Source organism: Pelophylax lessonae (assembly GCF_965119305.1).
Source record: "Pelophylax lessonae genome assembly, chromosome: 2".
Classification (NCBI taxonomy): Eukaryota; Metazoa; Chordata; class Amphibia; order Anura; family Ranidae; genus Pelophylax; species Pelophylax lessonae.
Window position 1 is genome coordinate 545,285,174 of NC_138769.1, and position 24,755 is coordinate 545,309,928.

The window sequence follows — 24,755 nt, forward strand, 5'->3', positions numbered from 1 at the left end:
ATCACGATAACCGAGCATCCTCCTTTTGTGTCCAGTTTTAGGCTGGCCATTATTGAGGGAACTTTTCCAACATGTCTCTTCAACAGAAGTCGATCATCAAACGATTGACTTCTGTCGAGCAAGGACTGCCACATAGTGAACTAAATTTCTTCTAGTCCCTGCTTAGTAAGGCAAACTTTGATCAGTGTATGGCCAATGTGGATCTTTATGTTCAATATCTCCAGTGTTTGGGATGGATCATATTTTACATGGCCTACTTACTAGAGAAGTATGCATTTTCTTTGTGCTGCTTCACAATAATATTCTGGCGTATTTGCTGTGGCATTAGATAACCGCACTTCATCCTTGAAATATTTTTAGCCTTGAAACATTTTGTGTAATTATGGTAAGAGGTGTGCATGAAATCCTGTTTTTTGTAGTCTGTGAAGCAGAGTTTACAGCTCCTCAGAGTGTCAGTATTACCCATTTTTTATATGGTGCGTACACTGCTTAAAGTTCACCTGTATTAATGCTGACACTTCTAAATATAGGCCTGGCTGCTCTTACAGCTCTCGTTGACCATAGCAAAGTAATAATGCTGGGAACAATTGTAGCTATGAAATGTGATTAAAGTAGTGTTTCTCTGCTTTATTAAACTGTGTACTCCTTCAAAAAATGAGGTGCTACCCCTGTTGTGAATCTGTTTCTCTTAGGTGCCCCTTGAAGTATGTATAAGTGTCTTTCTTATTAGATACGGTTTAACTGAAAACTGTCACTGAACATTTAACAGACTGAAGTACTGCATAAAGCTGAACTCCAGCCTTACCTTTTGTCTTGCAAAGTGGTAAATGTGAGAGACGTGGTGTCAGATCACTGCCACCTTCACCAACTAGTGACAAATGGCTTTTCAAACTCACACTGTGTTGTCACTAATACGCGACAGTGACACTCGGCTTTACCCTGCATAAAGATTTTCCAGCTTGCAGGACCACAATCTAAGTGCCAACAGACTGAGAGCGATCATTGCTGGGTGTATTACCACCACAATTAAAGTGGTGCTAAAGGTTTTTTATCTTCATGCATTCAATGCATGAAAGTAAAATACATTCTCTGTATACAGTCCCTGCCCCCCCCCCCCCTGAATACTTACCTGAGCTTGATCTTGATCCAGCAATGTGCCTGGGAGATGCTGCTCTCCCGGCTTTCTTCCTCTTTATTGGCTTAGACGCAGCAGTGGTAGGCTCCTGCTGCTGTCAATCACAGCCAGTGAGAAGGGTTGGCAGAGTTGAGCCCCGTTGTGTGTGTCAATAGAAACACACAGTGGGGCTTGGGCGCATGGTGGCACTCAGCAGGCGGGAGGAGCCCAAAGTGTCGGCGGGGGACCTGGGAAGAGGAGGATTGGGTGCTGCTCTGTGCAAAACCATTGCACAGAGTAAGTATAACATGTTTGTTTTTTTTTTTAAATCCTCAAGTATCACTTTAACCCTTTACTCTGCCACCAGTTATTTTTTATAGAATAATATCTAACATTCACAATATTAGCAATAGCAGTTGTTAAAAAAAACATCTGTAACACACAGTCCCCACAGACAGGTTTGTCGAAAGAGAGATTTACACTAAAGTAGCACTCTTCAAGAGACAAGATAAGTTCTTTGTTAGAGCATTAGGGACAATAGTAACGATTTTTAAATACCATTTAATAAGAAAAAAAGACATTTAAGAAATGGTGCAAACAAAATATTTACAGGAAAAAAGTATTATCAAGGCTAAAGACAACAATGGAACAGAAAACAAAAAGGGTTGAAGAATGAAAAATACTTATGACGTCCTGGTTAATCAGAGTGTAATCAGCAAGCAAAATGATACAATGGCTCTCATAAGTTTTGACAGATGTTCCTTGCTTTGATGGTAAAGGAGAGCTGTCTCGCATGGTTGCAGTCCCTCTTTTCTGGACCTTGTGGGAGGTGTTGACAGAAAAAAATTGGTCTAGGGCAGTGATGGCGAACCTTGGCACCCCAGATGTTTTGGAACTACATTTACCATGATGATCAACTAAACTGCAGAGTGCATGAGCATCATGGGAAATGTAGTTCCAAAACATCTGGGGTGCCAAGGTTCGCCATCACTGGTCTAGGGTGTGGCTGATGAGATGCCCTTGTGTTTATGACCATGCCACAGATACAGTTTTCTGTAGTTATTAACATCTTTGACTACCTACAGGTACAGGTCTGCTAACTTGTTTAATATTGTCCAACGTGAAATTTAATTTTAAATATAAATATGAGGGATATTGGATGTCTGTTTCAATTAGGAGAGGTAATGTGTCCTGTTGCCTCCCTTACCTTCTAATATAGTGGTGTTCAGGGCCGGACTGGCCTACCGGGAAATCTCCCGCTAGGCCAGCGGCCCTGGGGCCGCTTTGAGATGTGGCCGCAAAGAGTTTTTTCTTCCCCTTTGAAATCGTGATCTGAAATCTACATTGAAGAGGGCATGCTGTTGGTCACTCTACATTGAAGGGGGCATGCTGCTGGTCACTTTACATTGAAGGGGGCATGCTGTTGGCTGTTGGTCACTCTACATTGATGGGGGCACTGGTCACTCTGCATTGATGGGGGCACACTATACCTTGATTACTGAAGGCCCCTTTCACACTTGTGTGACCTCAGTCACGCTATTTTTTACCGCGTTTTATGCCGCAAAACAATGCCTATTACATTTTTCTGTTTGCGCCCCTCCCCCCCCCCCCCAAAAAAAAATTTTGAGCACCAGCCGCCACTGCCCACAGCCCTCCATCTCCTGTACCATGTCTGCAGCCCCTGCACCATACCCACGGCCCCCTGCATCTCCTGTACCATGCCCGCAGCCTCTGACATGTCGTCCTGTACCATGCCCGCAGCCTCTGACATCTCTTGTACCATGCCCGCAGCCTCGGACATCTCTTGTACCATGCCCGCAGCCTCTGACCTCTCTTGTACCATGTCCGCAGCCTCTGACATCTCCTGTACCATGCCTTCAGCCCCTGCATCTCCTGTAGCATGCCCACAGCCCGGCATCTCTTGTACAATGCATGCAGCCCCTGCACAATGCCGGCAAGCCTGCATCTCCTGTACTTTGCCCACAGCCCTGCATCTCCTGTACCATGTCTAAAGCCCCTGCACCATACCTGCAGCCCCTGCATCTCCTGGTCCATGCCCGCAGCTGCTGCACCTTGCCCACAGCCCCTGCATCTCCTGCTCCATGCCCGCAGCCTCTGCAGCCCCTGTACCATGCCCGCAGCCCCTGTACCATGCCCGCAGCCCCTGCATCTCCTGTACCATGCCCGCAGCCCCTGCATCTCCTGTACCATGCCCGCAGCCTCTGACATGTCGTCCTGGACCATGTCCGCAGCCTCTGACATGTCGTCCTGGACCATGTCCGCAGCCTCTGACATGTCGTCCTGTACCATGTCCGCAGCCTCTGACATGTCCTCCTGTACCATGTCCGCAGCCCCTGCATCTCCTGTACCATGTCCGCAGCCCCTGCATCTCCTGCACCATGCCCGCAGCCCCTGCATCTCCTGTACCATGTCCAGAGCCCCTGCATCTCCTGTACCATGTTCAGAGCCCCTGCATCTCCTGTACCATGCCCACAGCCTCTGACATGTTCTCCTGTACCATGTCTGTAGCCCCTGCATCTCCTGTACTATGCCCACACAGCCTATAACATCTCCTGTACCATGCCTGCACAGCCTATGACCACCTCCTGTATGATGTCCGCACTTTTAACCCAAATTTGCTCATAAATAAATATATATATATATTAAGCCCTATGCGCTTTCATCTCTGTCTTATCTGTATATAATACACTCTTCAAATGTGCTTTAAAATGCATGGTTTTCCCTTTTATGAACAAGAAACAAAATGGCGTTATGCTGTTGGGCTGGTATAATAATGCTACGGGGCTGGTATGAAATTATTTCCAGGGCTGAATTTTATTCCCAGTCCGGCCCTGGTGGTGTTTGGGCTTAAAATGCGGCTGATTATTTGATATGGGTAAATATGTTATCTCAGGAGTTCTAAAATACACTGTGGCTTGGATGGTTCATGATGAGATAGACACAAATGTGTATTTATCAATGACTCCAGCTAAACTATTTACGTTGGGGGGGGGGGGGGGGTCTGATCTGAAAGGTTATCTACTTGCTTTTCTAATTACTCAAGCTTGTATATTTGAGTTTTATAAGGGCACCAAGACTGACTTTTGTATTAGGTTAACCACTTCCTGCAAACCGACATTCCTGTACGTCGGCTTAAAAAAGTGGTTGTACCGGGATGATGCCTGCAGCTGCAGGCGTCAACCCTGTACTGTTTTTTTTAGAGCCGGCGATTGGCTTTCAGGAGAAAACAAACGATGCGGCTCAGCCATTATCCCAGCGAGTGGGAGGGGACGCACCTCCTCCCGCGGCTCTGCCGGGGTTCCCATCCCACAGATTAGGCTTTGTTCGGGTCTCTGATCATGTAGCCTTGAAGTGACATTGCAACCTCACTTTCAGTTTACTCAGCTGCCAATGGCGCTGGTTTAAATAAAATGTCAGTATTCAGAAATGCAGATTTCGGCACTTTGAATACTTTGAAGTGCAGTGGAGGGGTCTGGGGTCTTTTAGACCCAGATTTCTCCATAAAGAGTGCCTGTCACTGCCTATTATTGTCACAAGGGATGTTTACATTCCTTGTGACAGCAATAAAAATGATCAGATTTTTTTTTTTTTTTTTTAAAGTGTTAAAAATGTAAAACAAAATGGGAAAAAATAAATTTTAAAGCGCCCCCCGTCCCCTTGAGTTCGCGCACGAAAGAAAATGCATGTGTAGGCCGCGGCCGCAAATGAAAACGTTGTTTAAATCATTTGTGTGCGGTATCGTCGCAATTATCAGAGCAAGCGCAATCATTCTAGGAAAAGACCTCCTCTTTAAAGCGGAGTTCCACCCAAAAGTGGAACTTCCGCTTTAGGGAGTCCTGACCCCCTGACATGCCACATTTGGCATGTAATTTTTTTGGGGGGGGGGAGCGGGTACCTAGTTTTGACATGTACCCGCTCCCACTTCCGCTCGGAGCGCCGCGGCGCCCTGAACGGAAGTTCTCCTCTCCCCCTCCCTCCCTGCAATCTTCTGGGACACAGAAGATAGCCGGCCAATCACGGCGCGCAGCGCGACTCGCGCATGCGCAGTGGCTACACGGCTGTGAAGCCACAAACTGTCACAGCCGGGTGCCCACAGCAGTGATGCCGGCGCCGAGGTAGAGGATCGAGGCTTCGGGCGGCCGCATCGCTGGACCGTTGGACAGGTGAGTGAATGGCTGGAACTCCGCTTTAAGTCTAAACTGGTAACTGTTAAAATTTTTTAAAGTGTCGTCTATGGAGATTTTTAAGTACTGTAGGTGTTTGCTATTCCACGAGTGTGCCCAATTTTAAACAGTAACATGTTAGGTATTCATTTACTCAGTGTGACATCATCTTTCACAATATACAAAAAAATTGGGCTAACTTTACTGTTTAGCTTTTTTTAAATTCAGTGAAATTTATTTTTTCCCCAAAAATTTCTTTAAAAGACCACTGCGCAAACACCACATGACAGAAAATATTGCAATGGCCGCTATTTTATTCTCCAGAGTCTTTGCTAAATATATATATATATATATATATATATATATATATATATATATATATATATAATGTCTAATGGTTCTAAGTAATTTTCTAGCAAAAAATAGGGCTTCTATATCCACAGCTATGAGCAGGGCACTCGGGGGAACATAGGTCCCGCCACATGTCTGGAGATCAGAGGTATCACAGATATATGAAGGAAGTCCCATTACATGAGGTAAAAATCAACAAACCTACTTGACCGTTCATGTTGTTTACAAGTTAAAATCAGTATATTCCAGCATTCCACACAAGCAGGGCATCCGGGTGATTGAGTCCTTCTTGATGGAACAAGACCGTACCATTTGGCCCCGTAATGGATTTATCTTGGATCTCCTTAAAATTGATTAAATTTATTTTTACTGATCAAATATAACTTCAAACCCAAGAGGTTGCCATGGGCACCTGTTGCGGCCCCTGCTTATGCTAACCTTTATCTTGGAGGTTGTGAAAGACCCATTTTTGCTGCTGATGCATTCAGTCAATGGCTATCAAATGTACTCTATTGGTTCACCTATATTGATGACTTGCTTATCATATGGATTGGCACCAAGGATGAGTTGTTACCATTTTTGGAGGCTCTTAATATGAATGACTTTAATCTAAAATTTACTTATACTTTTAGTGAAGAGTATATATCTTTCCTTGACCTCACCCTATCCTTTGGGGAGGAGCTATATATAACTACTGATCTATATCGTAAACCAAGTGCTGGCAATACTATGTTGCATGTGTCCATCTTTCATCCTGCTCCATTAATAAGAAGTATACTGTATGTGCAATATTTGCACATACGTAGAAATTGTTTATCAGATGAGGATTTTATCAACAAATCCAATCAATTACAATAAATACTACTTGCCCGTGGCTATTCAAAATCCCTATTAAGGAAAGCATTCAATAGAGCTAAGGCCTTACTCTATGGGGGGTCCCTAAAACCCAGCCAGGCCTAATTTACTCTATGGGGGGTCCCTTAACCCCAGCCGAATACCGTGAACATGTCTCGCATGAACAATCTCTACGCTAATGTCTCGACATTGGCATCTATTATCAGAAGACTATACTCTGTCTAAATATGTACGAACTACCCCTGAGCTTGTCTTCCGACGAGCTACCTCTCTACGTGATAAATTAACCTCTAGTCTTTATCAGGATCGATATGATTAGATCTCTGGACCTAGAGGTACTTACCATTGTGGAAGTTGCCATCGCTGCCCCTGGGTGACAGAGGGTAAGGGTATAGTGGCATCAATCATGGCATTTTGCTGATTGCAAAACACGAGGCGTGATCTATCTAATGACATGTAAATGCCATGCCTTTTACATTGTAAGACCATCTGGGAATTTTGGCCAAAAGCTTAGGATTCCCGTATATTATTCTGGAAATGTTAAGGTGATTACTCCTGTTACTAGACATATAGGTCTCCATCACACTTTTGACAATCCAATGGTCTTTTTTTGTGTTGGAGGTGGTTCCCCTAACCCAAGAGGAGGGGATTGGGACAAATGAATTTTAAGGTTTGAAACCTTGTAGATCGAAAGATTAGCCAATACTATCCCCCCCGGGATAAATTAGATCAACTCCTACAAACCTTTTCTTTGATTAGATTGATCCTTTGGTTCAGTATTGTTCTATTGTTGATCTGACTTTGCTTCCTGGGACCATGTTGTAATTTGTCCTAATTTAGTTTCCTTGCATGATTTACCCATTGTTGGTTTTTGGGTCCACATTTCAATTGTATAGATTGTGATTACTGAGGCCACTTTCTTGATAACCACCACTAATTCTAATTATTTGTAATCTTATTTGATTATATTAGATTTATATTTATCTTTGTTGTATATACTGTTAAGTGCTTCACTGTTTATCTACCTAGATTTTGTCATCCCATAATGTCTTATTGTCCAGATCTCTATTGATATGGTTTTGGCTGCTTTTTGCTTATGAGCTACCGCTACCTTGATGGCTAGGTTTCCTTTGGGCAAGTGTGTGATTTTCTCCCATTCTCTGACCCTGTCATCTGCCTCACCATCCACAAGATGATGATGTTGGACGGCCTTAGGCTTGACCGTGGTTTGACTGTACGTGTGATTGTACACCCGGCCGACGCCTCTCGCCGTTACTGACGCATGCGCAGTCCAAGATCGGATCCAGTGACGTCATCCGCCGGCTTCGGTCATGCAGTTTGGCGGGACGGACAGACAGGATGAGGGGGGCTATTTAAACAGGGAGGTTGACACCTCCCCAATGCTATGGACGATCAGTGGCATATGAACTACAGACAGTCTTAGGATGGGTATCTCTGGATTTTTGATGGTATTATGAGGTTGGCCTATATTTTCATTGCTTGCTATATTGAGACCTATCTGTACCATTCCTTGCCTAGATTTTGAACGGCACTACTTGCTCAGTGTGTATTTCTTACCATGGATGGTTGAATTTATATGGGCTTCCCTCCTACTTTGTCTGCTACTAGTTCTGCTGAAGCACTAGTTACTTCATATATGCAATCTATTAAAGTGAGGGTTTCCAAGGTTTGGTTGTTATAGAGAATATATGTCTCAGTATATATAGTGAGCCGTTACATGCTGAATTTACCTTACTACCACTATATGTGTGTGTGTATATATTTATTTATTTTTAGATCTTCTGCGAGACATTATTTCTGAGGTGAGCCTCCCCTGTGATTTTTTTTGACTGTTCGGTTCAATACGTTTGATGCTCTGTCTTATTACTGATATTACATATCTAATATCCTTAGAATCATTTGATCTGAGCTGTTTTTTCAAGATCATCTCCCTTTCATCTGTCTCCATTTGCTGCCGATCGCCTGTATTATGTTATTTTAGGTGCGTATTGCTGGTACTATATTTTCATGTCTATTGGGTGGTGCGATATGCACTCCAGTTTGATGGCTCTTTGTTAAGCCACATATATAACTGTGTATGTTTCTTATTAGTTTTCAATTACCTATTACACCTAATATACCTAATTACACCCGCGCTGCCGTCTTTGGTATCGGTATGAATTTTGGCGAGTATGGTTTGCCAATTCTTCATGGTATTTGGATGAGATCATATGGGTTAAGATCTGGGCCTATATATGTTCTTTATCTTTTGGGTTCTTTTGATGTTATATATACTTAATTGTACATTAACATTTATATATATAATTTTTTGTGTTGCTTTTTTCCTCTATTTTTTGTGAGTTTGTATTTCCTTACAGAACCAATATTCCTCTTGAGGCAAAATCCTGAAGAAGCGGATAACCCGCAAAACATGTAGAGTATGATTGGAGATTAATTATTATTGGTCCCTGAACTGGGGGAGATACCGTAGTTAATACCCAATCTATATTTGAGAAATTTTGTTTTCTCACCTTAAGTTGTTTGCCCGCTTTGTAGTGGACAATTTTGTTGTCTTATTGTTCAATTCTCCCCTGTTAGGGGGTATTCTTTTAAAATACATGTACAGTATCTCATAAACGTGAGTACACCCCTCACATTTTTGTAAATATTTTATTATATCTTTTCCTGTGACAACACTGAAGAAATGACACTTTGCTACAATGTAAAGTAGTGACTGTACAGCTTGTATAACAGTGTAAATTTGCTGTCCTCTCAAAATAACACAGCCATTAATGGCTGACAACAAAAGTGAGTACACCCCTAAGTGAAAATTTTCAAATTTGGCCCAAAGTGTCACTATTTTGTGGGGCCACCATTATTTTCTAGCACTGCCTTAACCTTGTTGGGCACCAGAGCTTCACAGGTTGGCACTGGAGTCTGCTTCCACTCCTCCATTAATATTATTATTATACAGGATTTATAAAGCGCCAACAGTTTGCATAGCGCTTAACAAAATGAAGACAGACATTACAGTTACAATACAATTTGGTACAAAAGGAATCAGAGGGCCCTGCTCATTAGAGCTTACAATCTAAAAGGGAGGGTCAATTGATACAAAAGGTAGAAGCTATGGGGGATGAGCTGATGGAGAAAGTGAAACAGTGTTTTAGTTAGAAGTCGGACAGGCTTCTTTAATGAGAAGGGTTTTCAGGGATCGTCTAAAGATGGATAGATTGGGGGACAGTCGGACAGATTGGGGTAGAGAGTTCCAAAGGATGGGAGAAGCTCTGGAGAAATCCTGGAGGCAAGCATGAGAGGAGGTGACAAGGGAGCTAGAGAGCGGGAGGTCTTGGGAGGACCAAAGAGAGCGGCTTGGTTGATATTTTGAGATCAGGTTAGTGATGTAGCTGGGGGCAGAGTTGTGGCTGGCATTGTAAACTATTGTTAGTACTTTTAATCATATTCTTTGGGTGAGTGGAAGCCAGTGAAGCGATTGGCAGAGAGGGGTGGAGGACACTGAATGGTTGGTAAGGTGGATGAGTCCTGCAGCAGCATTCATTATGATCTGAAGGAGGGATAGGCTATGTAAAGGTAATCCAATGAGGAGGGAGTTGCAGTAGTCGAGACGAGAGATAACCAGGGAGTGAATTAGAAGCTTGGTGGTGACGTTGGTTAAAAAGGGGCGTATTCTAGAGATGTTGCGGAGGTCAAGGCAGCATGATTTGGACGGATTGGATGTGGGCTTGAAAGGACAGTGCAGAGTCCAGAGTTACCCCTATCACCCTGGCATGTGTGGAAGGACCGATAGTTGTTCTATTGATCTTGACAGAGAATTCAGGGGAAGGGGCACGTAGTGGAGGAAGTTTTATGAGCTCGATTTGAGATGGATTCAGTTTGAGGCAGTGGTGTGACATCCAGGCTGATATGTTGGATAGTAAATTAGTGATACGGGAGGAGACTGATGGGGTGTGGAGGGATAGAGAGATAGATTTGCATGTCATCAGCATAGAAATAGTAGTGGAAGTCATGGGAGGCTATTAGCTGGCCCAGGGAGGAGGTGAAGATCGAGAATAGTAGAGGTCCAAGGACAGAACCTTAGGGGACCCCAATGGTAAGTGGAGTTGCAGAGGAGAAAGTGGAACTGTAAGTGACACTGAAGGTGCGGTGAGATAGGTAAGATTCAAATCACTGAAACCAAGAAAATTGAGAACTTTTTTTTGAGGAGGAGAGGATGGTCAACTGTATCAAAGGCACCAGAGAGGTCCAAGAGTAAGGGTACGGAGTACTGACCATTGGATTTATTAAGTCATTTGTGAGTTTTAGGAGAGAAGTTTCTGTGGAGTGCTGCCAGCGAAATCCAGACTGAAGGGGATCAAGAAGGTTGTTCTCAATGAAGTGCTTGCTCAGTCGGTTGTAGACTAGCAAGCACTTCAAACAAGGAGTTTGGAGGAAAAAGGGAGTAAGATGATGGATCTTAGGTTGTTGATTGGTGGGGTCTCGGCCTTTTGGCTAAGATCAAGTGTAGTATCTGTTCTTATCAGTTGGTATGGACCCTGAGGGTTAGTATCGGCAGGGGCTGAAATGAACCGGGGCGCTCCAGACGTCACTGGGGGACCGGGAAGTAGGCACTGTCAGAGAAAGCCGGATGGGTCCGTTGCCTTCTGATTTGAATGGGTCCGCCCCTACCAGTTTGAAGGGAGCGAGAAAACTGGATCTGCGGCCAGTTAGTACTGCTCCTGGATGTGATTGGTAAGGAACGGCGGTGGCGGTGGGGGAGCCTTTCCTCCTGGGTTGAATCTGGCCTTGCAAAAGGCTTGTCCCCAGTTGAAGGCAGGTTCTCCCTAAGCTGTCCAAAGTTCTGATGCCTCCTGGTAGGATAGGGCTACGCTTGGTCTGGCCTTTGGGCCGGGGTAGAAAAAGCCCGTAGTGTATGTGCCCCTGGGGTGGCAGCCCAGGGGTGCCTTAATTCTCACTGGTGAGGGGCAGCTCGCCTTGAGTTTTTCGGCACCATGGTCACTGCACCTACGCACACTTTTTTAAGCACCTGCCTCTTGGGCAAGGCCTTTTGGCTTCGACCAGAGGAATTTTTATTCCGGCCGGAAGGCCTGCCTTTGTATTTTTCACAAGGGCACTAATTCACCTCTCCACTTCCCCTCCCCCACCTTTTTGTTTGTGTGTGCCTTTTCTTTGTGGTTTGTCACTTTTCTATCACCTTTTTTCACTTTGCACGACTTGTAGGGTGTGGGTCCTCGGGCCCTACCTTGAGTCTTGGGAGGGGGTGGATATGGCCTTTTGGCTTGGTCCGCCCTCTCTCATGGGGTCTCCCTTCGGGGGAGCCCCACTTAGTACTCGGTGGGGGCTGTTTCGGCAGTCCCCCTGAAGAACGGGGTCAGTCTGGTTTCGGCCAGACAGACCATGAGTACCTCAAATCCCTGTCAGGAGTCTTGCGCCCCGGGGGATCGAGGTTCGGGTCCTACCTCTTCGGAGGGAAGACCATTTGTTCGCACACCCTGTGCACTTTTTGTGTTCCTCACGTTTGTGTGTGTGCACTTTTTTATGCACCGGGTGAAGTCTTTTGAGTGTGTTTCACACGCTACGGGCTTTAAAAAAATTGGTGGGGTCTAGTGAGGCTTTCTTTGGTATGGGAGAGACTAGCGCATGTTTTAGAGGGTTGGGAAGATTCCAGTGGAGAAGGAGAGGTTGAAGATATGAGTTAAAAAGTGTAGGATAGAGCCAGAGGGTGACTGTAGTACTTGAGAAGGAACAGGGTCCAGGGGGCAGAAAGTTAGTTGGGCGTAAAAAAAAAGTTTAGTGACTTCCTCTACAGTAGTTGGGTTAAACAAGGGAAGTATTGATTGTGCAGAAGGACAAGGAGTGTAAGGTGAGGGAGATATCTGTATAGTAGAGATCTCGTCACAAATTGGATCAATCTTATTTTTGAGGTGATTGTCAATCTCGTGGGCAGTAAGTAAGTTAGTGGGTGGAGGTAATGGAGGACGAAGTAGAGCATTGACTGTGTGAGAGGGTGTTAATGAAAGTGATGAAATATGTCGGCAGTGTGGAGGCAGGAATTGTTCTTTTTGAGGGCGGATTTATATTGGCTGAAATCCTGCTGTGACTTGGTTTTACGCCACAGACGCTCAATAGCGCAGCTATGTTTTTGAGACTTCTGGTATTGTCTGTCTGCCAGGTTGTAGCGGTAGGGCCTGATTCTGTGTGTACTGAGGGGGGCCAAGTTATCCAGGGTGGATGACAGTGAAGTGGCCAGGTTGGGGCAGGACAGTGATAAGATTGTGTAGAGACAATCTGTAGCAGAAAAAAGAAGTGAAGGGTTAAGAGGACAAAGGTTTCTACAGGTAACTGTTTGGTAGTTGGTAGGCAAGGAGGAGAACAAGAAGAGAGAAACTAATAAGGTGGTGATCAGAGAGAGGGAATGTAATGTTGGAGAGGTTGCGAGGAATGAATAGGTAGGAGAATATGAGGTCAAGGCAGTTGCCATTAGAGTGAGTAGAAGTGTGTGTCCATTGTTTTAGGTCAAAAGAGGAGATTAGGCTCAGAAGTAGCAGGAGTGTTAGGATTAACAGGGATGTTGAAAGCACCAAGAATAATTGTGGGAATTTCAGGAGAGAGAAAGTAGGGTAGCCAGGCAGAGAAGTCATCAAGGAAGCCTGATACCAGTCTAGGAGGCTGCTAGATCACAGCTATTCTCAACTAAACTGGAGAAAATAGACGAATACAGTGAGCTTCAAATAAGGAGAGGGGGGGTGGATGAAGAACCTGAAAAGTGCTTTGAGGGGAAAGGAGAATTCTAACCCCACCTCTTTTCCATCCACTAGACCCGGGAGAGGGCACCATGATGACATCAAGGAGCTAGTGGATTTTAGAGACCTTGCGCTCCTCCACCTTCCATTTGAGGATGCCCCACAGATGCTCAATAGGGTTTAGGTCTGGAGACATGCTTGGCCAGTCCATCACCTTTACCCTCAGCTTCTATTTCTAGAAGGAGGAGCAGAACCCTATGAGTCATGAAGATAAGGAGCTGCGTCTGTTTATGAACGATAGAGAAAACTGGATTTTTGTAAGCACTTACCGTAAAATCCTTTTTCTCTGAAGTTTGAAAGACGCAGCACCCGCCCCTCTACCTCTGAGGTATGGGGTTTTTTGTCTTTTAAACACTGCTTGCAACTAAACTGTTTGATGATAGCAGTGTCTGAGGGGTTATTCTTGCAGGGACAGCCCAAATAGTCGTGGTTACGTTTTTTCCTGCCTAGTGCCTGTTCCTGGAAGGAGGAGCATAACACTGAGACATGAAGATAAGGAGCTGTGTCTGTCGATGAACTTCAGAGAAAAGGATTTTACGGGAAAGTTCTTACAAAAATCCAGTTTTTCCAGTACTTCCTTAACCCTCTTGGTCATGGAGTTCACCAGAGCTTCACAGGTTGTCACTGAAGTCCTCTTCCACTCCTCCATGATGAAATCACGGAGCTAGTGGATGTTAGAGACCTTGCGCTCCTCCACCTTCCGTTTGAGGATGCCCCACAGATGCTCAATAGGGTTTAGGTCTGGAGACATGTTTGGCAGTCCATCACCTTTACTCTCAGCTTCTTTAGCAAGGCATTGGTTGTCTTGGAGGTGTGTTTGGAGTCATTATCATGCTGGAATACTGCCCTGCGGCCCAGTCTCCGAAGGGTAGGGGATCATGCTTTGCTTCTGTATGTCACAGTACATGTTGGCATTCATGGTTCCCCCAATGAACTGTAGCTCCCCAGTGCTGGCAGCACTCATGCAGCCCCAGACCATGACACTCCCACCACCATGCCTGACTGTAGGCAGGGCACACTTGTGTTTGTAATCCTCACCTGGTTACTGCCACACATGCTTGACATCATCTGAACCAAATAGGTTTATCTTGGTTTCATCGAGCCACAGGACATGTTTCCAGTAATCCAAGTCCTTTGTCTGCTTGTCTTCAGCAAACAGCAGGCTTTTATGTGCATTATCTTTAGACAAGGCTTCCTTCTAGGATGACAGCTATGCAGACCAATTTGATGCAGTGTGTGGTGTATGGTCTGAGCACTGACTGACTGACCCACCACCCCTTCAACCTCTGCAGCAATGCTGACAGCACTTATACGTCAATTTCCAAAAGACAACCTCTGGATATGATGCTGAGCATGTGCACTCAACTCCTTTGGTTGACCATGGCGAGGCCTGTTCTGAGTGGAACCTGTCCTGTTAAACTACTGTATGGTCTTGGCCATGCATGCAGCTCACTTTAAGGGTCTTGGCAATCTTCTTATAGCCTAGGCCAGTGGTGGCAAACCTTGGCACCCCAGATGTTTTGGAACTACATTTCCCATGATGCTTAGCTACACTGCAGAGTGCATGAGCATCATGGGAAATGTAGTTCCAAAACATCTGGGGTGCCAAGGTTCGCCATCACTGGCCTAGGCCATCTTTATGTAGAGCAACAATTTATTTATTTTTTTTCTGATCCTCAGAATTTTTTTTGCCATGAGGTGCCATGTTGAACTTCCAGTGACCAGTATGAGAGAGTGAGAGCGATAACACCAAATTTAACACACCTGCTCCCCATTCACATCTGAGACCTTGTAACACTACTGAGTCACATGACCGGAGGTAGAATGGCTAATTGGGCCCAATTTGGACATTTTTACTTAGGGTGTATTAACTTTTGTTGCCAGCGGTTTAGACATTAATGGCTGTGTGTTGAGTTATTATGAAGGGACAGCAAATTTACACTGTTATGCAAGCTGTACACTCACTGCTTTACAATGTAGCAAAGTATCATTTCTTCAGTGTTGTCGCATGAAAAGGTAGAATAAAATATTTACAAAAGGCCGTATTCAGCCCCCTCCTCACTGCGGCTCCCGGCTCACTCGCAGCCAGTGTTCTAACGGGCCGCGAGTAGGGGCGTGACGTCACGCGCGCGTCCCGCCCCCTGCTCTCGCCTGCGGCTCCCTCTCGGGACTCGCACAGCTGTTTGATGACGCGCGGCTGGCGGAATTGATGGGGGTATAGCAATCTGAGCGGGTATCTGTCAGAACACCGGGCAGCGAGCTAGGGCGTGACACTATATGCACTCCTCGCCCCCCTGTTTGCGGCTTTTGGCTCAGCTCCTGGCTCCAGGTATGTGGAGCACATTTTTAGGGGAGAATAGTTGCACAAGCTTTATCAAGTGTGCAGAATGGCATGTTTTGGCATATTTTGTTGTGCTCATTATAGTGGCCCATAAAAAAAAAAAAGAATGTGCCCATCAGAGTTCTCCCTTGACATAAAATGTGCCCATCAGCGTGCCCCTTATTTTATGCTAAGGGACATGCTGATGGGCATATTTTATGTTAAAGGGCACTCTGATGGGCATATTTTATGTTAGGCGCAACGCTGATTTACACGTTTTGTTTTGCCCATCAGAGTGCCCCCTAACATAAAATGTGCCCATCAGCGTGCCCCATAACATAAAATGCGCCCATCAGCGTGCCCCTTATTTTATGTTAAGGGTAACGCTGATGGGTATATTTTATGTTAAGGGGCACGCTGATGGGCATATTTTATGTTAAGAGCAATGCTGATTTACACGTTTTGTTTTGCCCATCAGAGTGTCCCTTAACATAAAATGTGCCCATCAGCGTGCCCTCTAACATAAAATGTGCCCATCAGAGTGCCCCCTAACATAAAATGTGCCCATCAGAGTGCCACCTAACATAAAATGTGCCCATCAGAGTGCCCCCTAACATAAAATGTGCCCATCAGAGTGCCCCCTAACATAAAATGTGCCCATCAGAGTGCCCCCTAACATAAAATATGCCCATCAGCTTGCCCCTTATTTTATGTTAATGATCACGCTGATGGGCAAAACAAAACGTGTAAATCAGTGTTGCTCTTAACATAAAATATGCCCATTAGAGTGCCCCATAACATAAAATATGCCCATCAGTGTGTACTACAGCATAAATATGCACATCAGCATGCCCCTTAACATAAAATATGCCCATCAGTGTTTACCACCGCATAAATATGCACATCAGCATGCCCCTTAACATCAAATATGCACATCAGCGTGACCATTAACATAAAATGAGGGGCAAGCTGATGGGCATATTTTATGTTAAGGGTCACACTGGTGGGCACATTTTGTTCTGCCCATCAGAGTGCCCCTAACATAAAATGTGCACAGACTTGAGATTCGGACCTCGGCCCAATGAAAATTTTAGCGACCGGACCTCCTTGAATTTTAATTCATTACCCCTGGTCTACAGTGTCCTCTTAGTAGACTGATAAGAATGTTCTGGAACACAGCTAAAAGTTTGTTGATTGTATCAGATGCCTTCCTGGGAGAGGATGTAAAGGTGATCGCTTCTGTTCTGTCTCCTATTGTTACAAACTGTCATGGCTGAATTCTGAACATGGTGGCCTTGCCCTGTCACACAGCCTTGTGAGGTGCTAGTCTGCATTATTGTCACAGTACCAGCTTCTCTTTTGTAATCCAAGTTGCTTTTTCTAATTTCACTGCATATTGCGAGCTTGTCACATTGTGCATTAGAAGCTGCAGCAAGTCATAGAGCCTGTCTAATTTCCTGGCTAGAGAACGTCCAGTATAATCTAGGCCTTTCCTCACAAGCCTTACTGTCCCTGACTTGCCTCTCTCATTTAAATAGGATTTTCTATAAACCATTCATATCTTCAGAGTTCCAAAAACTTGGACAGCTGTGATCCTTAGTTTCAAACATAGGCCGTTTATTGTCCCTTAGTACCAGTTTTATTAAATTAATTTATTAAGTTTCTTCTGACTGCTTTTTTTTTTTTTTTCTTCTTTACCTGAAGCTCTTTTTTCTTTAGTGTGAGTATTGTGAATTTTTCACACAAATAGCAATCAGTAACCTGCTAGTGATGCTAGGCAAAAATGCATACGTTTAACCTAATGAATTTATTCTAATTTTCTGTAATCCTCTGCATCCTGAATTATGGTGCAGCAATGATTACAGTGCAGGAGTTTGGAATAAAGTCGTGAAAGGTCAGAACCGGTCAGGTTTTTATTGCTTTCTGTACCTTTTCTTTGGTGGTGCTAATGCTTTCCCACTCTTTAACTACTTCCTGCCTGTGCTATAGCTGAAAGACGGCTACAGCATAGGCTTTGTTTGCCAGGAGAGCGTCCATGGATGTCCTCCCGTGATTGTGCTGTTGGCGAGCCTTCGCACTCAGCTGATCTCAGATCAAGGTAAAGGGCTAATCACAGTGGCCCTTTACCAAGTGTTCAACTGTCAGTCAATGACCGCTAATCACAGGATGTAAAAACAAAGGGGTTATCGCCTTTTCTTTCCTCATGCTGATGTTAAAGGGACATCAGGACTGATGATCAGGGCACTGAGTGTCAGTGTAGTCCCACCAGTCTAGTGCTACCAATTAGTGGCCACAGATGCTGCCAATCAGTGCCTCCTCATCGTCACCTATTAACAAACTAAGTAAAATTTCATTTTTTATTTTTGTTGAGCAAAATTTTAAAAACCCAGTGGTAATTAAATACTACCAAAAGAAATCTCTATTTGTGTGAAAAAAAGGTGTTGCATGGCTGCGCAATTTTCATTGAAAGTGTGACAGTGCTGCGGCTGTATGCTGTAAATTGGCCTGGGCAGGAAGAGGGTAAAAGTGCCCAGTAGGCAAGTGGTTAAACATTAAAAAAATAGAACTCCTAAGATAACTAAAAGCAGCCAGTAAAATTAATTTCTGATAGTTTCCTGCATTTATTCTAAAGCTGTACAGTCAACTCTTCACTTGTTGCCTGCTGTGCAACCCTCCCTTTTATGCTCTCAAATAAAAAAATGTTGCCATTTAACCACTTCTGGACCGGAAGGTTTTACTTCCTTAATGATCAGGCCATTTTTTGTGATACGGCACTGCGTTAATTTAACTGACAATTGCGCGGTCGTGCGATGCTGTACCTAAATATAATGAATGTCCTTTTTTCCCCCCACAAAGAGTTTTCTTTTGGTGGTATATGATTACCTGTGTGATTTTTATTTTTTGCGCTATCAACAAAAAAGGGTGACCATTCTGAAAAAAAAAATATTTTCTGCTATATAACATTCCCAATAAAAAAACATTAAAAATCGAATTTTTTCATAATTTTAGCCCAATTTGTATCTTGCCACATATTTTTGGTAAAAAAAATCCCAATAAGTGCATATTGATTGGTTTGTGCAAAAGTTATCGCGTCTACAAACTAGGGGAAAGATTTGTCATTTTTATTTATTTTTTTTACTAGTAATCGCGGTGATCAGCGATTTTTAGCGGGACTGCGACATTTCTGCAGACAGATCAGACACCTAACTGACATTTTTGACACATTTTGGGGGACCAGTGACATTACTACAGTAATCAGTGCTAAAAAATATTCATTGTGACTGCACTAATGACACTGGCAGGGAAGGGGTTAACACCAGAGGCAATCAAAGGGTTAAATGTGCCCCTGGGGGGTGCTTTCTAACTGGGGGGGATGGGCTTTCTGCATGAACACAGAGAGCTATGTTCCTAAATAAGACGAACACAGGACCCCTGTGTTCATAACTGACAGAACAGCGAACTGCCGTTCTGTCTCCACGAGGAGCAACCATAGGTGACCCGTTGATCGGCTACTACCTCTGTGCCGAATGGGCGCGCGCCCCCCCCCCCCCCCCAGTGGTCCCATGAAGCAACATACAGTTACATCGTTTCGCAGGACAGAGCCGACCTGCCGAAGTTAAACTGCGGCAGGCAGCCTTAAGTGGTTAAAATTGAGGATCACTAAAAAGATAATGCTGACAGCAATAGGGATTTGGCTACCAGCACAGCCAAAAAACATGAATACCAGGATACAAAAATGCAGCCATGCGCCAAGTATGCTGCGTCCCCTGACCCCTAAACTAATGTAAAGTGTTCATGTTTAACCAGAGTTTTCTTTCAACTTATTTGCACAGTAATTTTCAGGATCTGACAGGGAAAATTGTTAAACTGGAAAACTCTTACAAGAAAACACTTCACCCAGCTGCATGTCCTGCACTTGTTTGCATCAAAAACACAACAGGTTAAGCGGTGTCCTTACCTAGTCATCACATTGTCACTCGCCGCCACCACCCGTGTCTGTCAATAATGTCCTTCTCCACACAACAGAGCTATGAATCATTTCTGTAGATTTGTCCTGCTCATTTATTAGTATGACTCATAAAGGTATGGGGGAGGATACTGTGCAAATGAGCATTCAAACAAGCATTAAACTTCTATTTAAGCCCCTGAATTTGATATTATCGCTTCTTTGAAGTCTTGTTGTGTTCCTGATCCAAAGGCTTCATCAAAAAGACATTCATTTTCAGTCGGCCACCGGCTCTATGGTAGGGACGGATTGCACCTAAATGGGGTGGGTGCAGCCGTACTGGGTGCGAGGATGGCCACAAAGTTAGAGGGGCTTTTAAACTAGGAAATGGGGGGGAGGGTACAGATGTAGAATTAGCCAGTGGAAAGCAAGTTTCAGAGGGCAGAAATGGGGGCATTAGCGGTAGGGTGTTCGGAGCTCCTATACCCAGGGTGGGTATGGGGAAAAATCACAAGAGCAGCCTAAAAACATCAAATGAGGATATTTGTAACCGGTCAAAATTACGAGGTTTGTATACCAATGCCAGAAGCCTGGCCAACAAGATGGGAGAGCTGGAGCTGCTGATGTTTGAGGAGGACTTAGATTTTGTGGGGATAACAGAGACTTGGTTTGACAGCTCTCATGACTGGATGGCGACCATTCAGGGGTATTCCCTTTATCGCAGAGATAGAGAAGGTAAAAAAGGGGGAGGGGTATGTCTGTATATTAAGAACAGTATACAGGTAAATATGAGGGATGATATTAATAATGGAGCTAAGGACGAGGCAGAATCCCTATGGGTAGAGCTTCAAAGGGAAGGCACGGTGGGGAAGGTAATATTGGGCATATGCTATAGGCCCCCCCACCAGAGGGAGGAGGGGGAGGTGGACCTCTTTTTACAGATAGGATTGGCAGCAAGGATGGGAAATGTCATTATAATGGGGGACTTTAATTATCCTGATATAGATTGGGCAGAAGGAACCGCACACTCAGCCAAGGCTCGGCAGTTCCTAAATGTTCTGCAGGACAATTTCATGGGTCAGATGGTGAATGCACCGACAAGAAACAATGTGGTACTTGACCTACTGATTACTAACAATACAGACCTGCTCACGGATATAGAAATACAGGAGAACTTAGGAAACAGTGACCATAGGTCAATAAGTTTCAGTATTAATTACAGTAAAAGGAAGCACAAGGGTAATATTAAGACACTGAATTTCAAAAGAGCCAATTTCCCAAAACTGCGCTCACTGCTAGAAAATATCAATTGGGATAGAACCCTGGGAACAAAGAACACGGAGGAAAAATGGGAGTGCTTCAAGAGCATACTTAACAAGGGGATTGGCCAGTGCATTCCAAAGGGAAATAAATTTAAAAGAGCAAAGCTAAACCCTGGGTGGCTAAACTCCAACATAAAAATGTATATTAGTGCTAAAGAAAAGGCCTTCAAAAAATACAAGACTGAGGGGTCATTGGCAGCATTTAAGCATTACAAAGAGTGTAATAGGAAATGTAAAGATGAAATCAGGGCGGCTAAAATAGAACACGAGAGACATATAGCGGGGGAGAGTAAAAAGAACCCCAAGAAGTTTTTTAAGTATATAAACAGTAAGAAAGCGAGGCCAGAACACATTGGCCCCATAAAAGATGACAAAGGAAATATGGCCACTGAGGACAGAGAAAAGGCAGAAGTGTTAAATAGAATAAAAATGTAGTAGCGCCAAAACACTATAAAAATGTAAAACATTCACATAAAGTCCCAAAAGTCCATAAAGAGTGGAGGAGATAGTGTAGACCAGTTCACAAACTCCAACTGTGCAGAAATGGAAAGCCGACACCCAGACGTGGAATAACACCAGCTGCTTACCAGATAATAGGTAATCATGAGCGATGGATAGGACACAAATACGGCATCAATCAAAGGATCAATCTCGCCTTATGGTCACATCAGCCCCATTCAAATAAACAGCCACAATGTTGGGGTAACGATATGGGTAAGGGTCAAACCACCAGATGGAGTATATGGTCACATCAACTCCGATTTACCTCGATAAAAAAGGCAGGACGATAGTGCAGACCGTATGGATAGTTTATTCATTCATAAAATAAAATAATACTCACATTGAAGTGGATAAGTAAAAGCATTTAAATGAACCGCGGTATAGGATGGCGTGCTGCTCGTGTGTCGGGTCGCCTGACGCGTGTCGTCAAAACCATGACATCATCAGAGGCGGACCCGACTCCAGACGGCAGCACGCTTAAAAGTACCTCAGCCGGAAATGGCGTAGGCGGAAACTAGCCGCCGTTTGCGTTCCACTCGATCACAAAGCGGAACCGGAAGTGACGCGGGCGGAACAATCCGTCCCTGCGTCCTATCAGGCCCCATGTTAAAACCGGAAGAAGCACAGAGGAGACTTAATAGGTCGTAACTATCCGAAAGGAAGTTAGTTGGTCTCCCCCGGCAAAAGCAACTGATTGACTCAGATCGCTATTAAACCGGTAATAATAAGATAACATACCAAGAACGAGTGGAATGCAAATAAAACATAATAATCATGTTAAAAAACATAATATCGATGTGATGTTAACTAAGGCTACAAATTTAACCACTTAAGGTCAAAGAGGAGCCCATACACAATTAGACAATTAAAAACAAAAAAACAAAAACAAGACAAGTGTTAATGATGCCACAATTGACGGAAAAATTGTGTACACATCATACACACAAGTCCTCTTGATGATACACTCTAAAACCATTATAGAAACATATTCCATATGACATAAAAAGGAATATAAAAAATATAATACAAAAAAATTGTGATAACACATAACATAGTCAATCAGTTGCTTTTGCCGGGGGAGACCAACTAACTTCCTTTCGGATAGTTACGACCTATTAAGTCTCCTCTGTGCTTCTTCCGGTTTTAACATGGGGCCTGATAGGACGCAGGGACGGATTGTTCCGCCCGCGTCACTTCCGGTTCCGCTTTGTGATCGAGTGGAACGCAAACGGCGGCTAGTTTCCGCCTACGCCATTTCCGGCTGAGGTACTTTTAAGCGTGCTGCCGTCTGGAGTCGGGTCCGCCTCTGATGATGTCATGGTTTTGACGACACGCGTCAGGCGACCCGACACACGAGCAGCACGCCATCCTATACCGCGGTTCATTTAAATGCTTTTACTTATCCACTTCAATGTGAGTATTATTTTATTTTATGAATGAATAAACTATCCATACGGTCTGCACTATCGTCCTGCCTTTTTTATCGAGGTAAATCGGAGTTGATGTGACCATATACTCCATCTGGTGGTTTGACCCTTACCCATATCGTTACCCCAACATTGTGGCTGTTTATTTGAATGGGGCTGATGTGACCATAAGGCGAGATTGATCCTTTGATTGATGCCGTATTTGTGTCCTATCCATCGCTCATGATTACCTATTATCTGGTAAGCAGCTGGTGTTATTCCACGTCTGGGTGTCGGCTTTCCATTTCTGCACAGTTGGAGTTTGTGAACTGGTCTACACTATCTCCTCCACTCTTTATGGACTTTTGGGACTTTATGTGAATGTTTTACATTTTTATAGTGTTTTGGCGCTACTACATTTTTATTCTATGCCTATTTTAGCCTGTAATCTGCTATTTAGTTGGCTGCCTACACTTATTGCTTTGTTTGGACTTCAATGTTCTTGATCTAGCTGTCTGAGCGCAGATTCTTCTACATTTTTTTTCGTAGAAGTGTTAAATAATTTCTTCTCTTCAGTCTTCACAAAAGAATCGGGGGGCTACACAAACCTAGCTTGTAAGGCCAAACTAAACAACACACCTCAGGAAATACCGCCATGGCTAACAGAAGATAGACTTAAAACTAAACTAGAGAAACTTAACATAAATAAATCACCGGGACCGGATGGCTTGCACCCGAGGGTCCTGAAAGAGCTCAGCCAGGTGATTGCCAGACCATTATTCTTGATCTTTAAGGATAGTTTACAGACAGGTATGGTGCCAGCTGATTGGAAAAAAGCCAACGTGGTACCAATATTTAAAAAGGGGCCGAGATGTATCCCGGGTAACTATAGGCCGGTCAGCCTAACATCTGTAGTCTGCAAGATTTTGGAGGGGATGTTAAGGGACCACATACAAGACTTTAGTAATGAAAACTGTATTATTAGTAGTAATCAGCATGGATTCATGAAAAACCGTTCTTGCCAAACCAATCTATTAACCTTCTACGATGAAGTGAGCTGCCACCTAGATAAAGGTAAGCCGGTGGATGTGGTGTATCTGGACTTTGCAAAGGCCTTTGACACCGTTCCCCACAAACGCTGACTGTACAAACTAAGGAAGGTAGGTATGGACCATAGGGTGAGTACCTGGATAGAGAACTGGCTCCAGGGGAGAGTCCAGAGGGTGGTGATTAATGGGGAGTACTCGGATTGGGCGGGTGTGGAAAGTGGGGTCCCCCAGGGTTCTGTCCTGGGACCAATCCTGTTTAATTTATTCATAAATGATCTAGAGGAGGGGATATCTAGTACAATCTCAGTATTTGCGGATGATACTAAATTAAGCATGCCAATATCTTCTATGCAGGATGTGGAAACCTTACAAGCGGACCTGAACAAAATAACGGGGTGGGCAACTACATGGCAGATGAGGTTTAATGTTGAAAAATGTAAAGTAATGCACTTGGGGGCCAGAAACCAGAAAGCAAGCTACTCACTAGGGGGGGAACCTCTGGGTGAGTCTAGGATGGAAAGGGCCCTGGGGGTACTGGTAGACAACAGGCTTGGCAGTGGCATGCAATGTCAAGCCGCTGCAAGCAAAGCCAACAGAATACTGGGATGTATAAAAAAGGGGATTCACTCCAGAAATAAAGAGATTATTCTCCCGCTCTACAAGACTCTGGTCCGGCCACATTTGGAGTTTGCTGTCCAGTTCTGGGCACCGGTCCTCAGGAAGGATGTGCTGGAATTGGAAAGAGTCCAGAGAAGGGCAACAAAAATAATTAGGGGAATGGAGGACATCAGCTATGAGGAAAGACTACAAGCACTGAACTTATTCTCTCTGGAGAAGAGACGATTGAGGGGGGATATGATATCAATGTACAAATACTGTACTGGCG

At 44.2% G+C, this 24,755-nt stretch overlaps 1 protein-coding gene across 1 annotated transcript in view; it reads left to right on the top strand.

The window, feature by feature from the left end:
- Positions 1-24,755, top strand: part of GTF2F2 (general transcription factor IIF subunit 2) — a 501,983-nt gene that overhangs the window by 460,397 nt on the left and 16,831 nt on the right. The window lies entirely within an intron of this gene.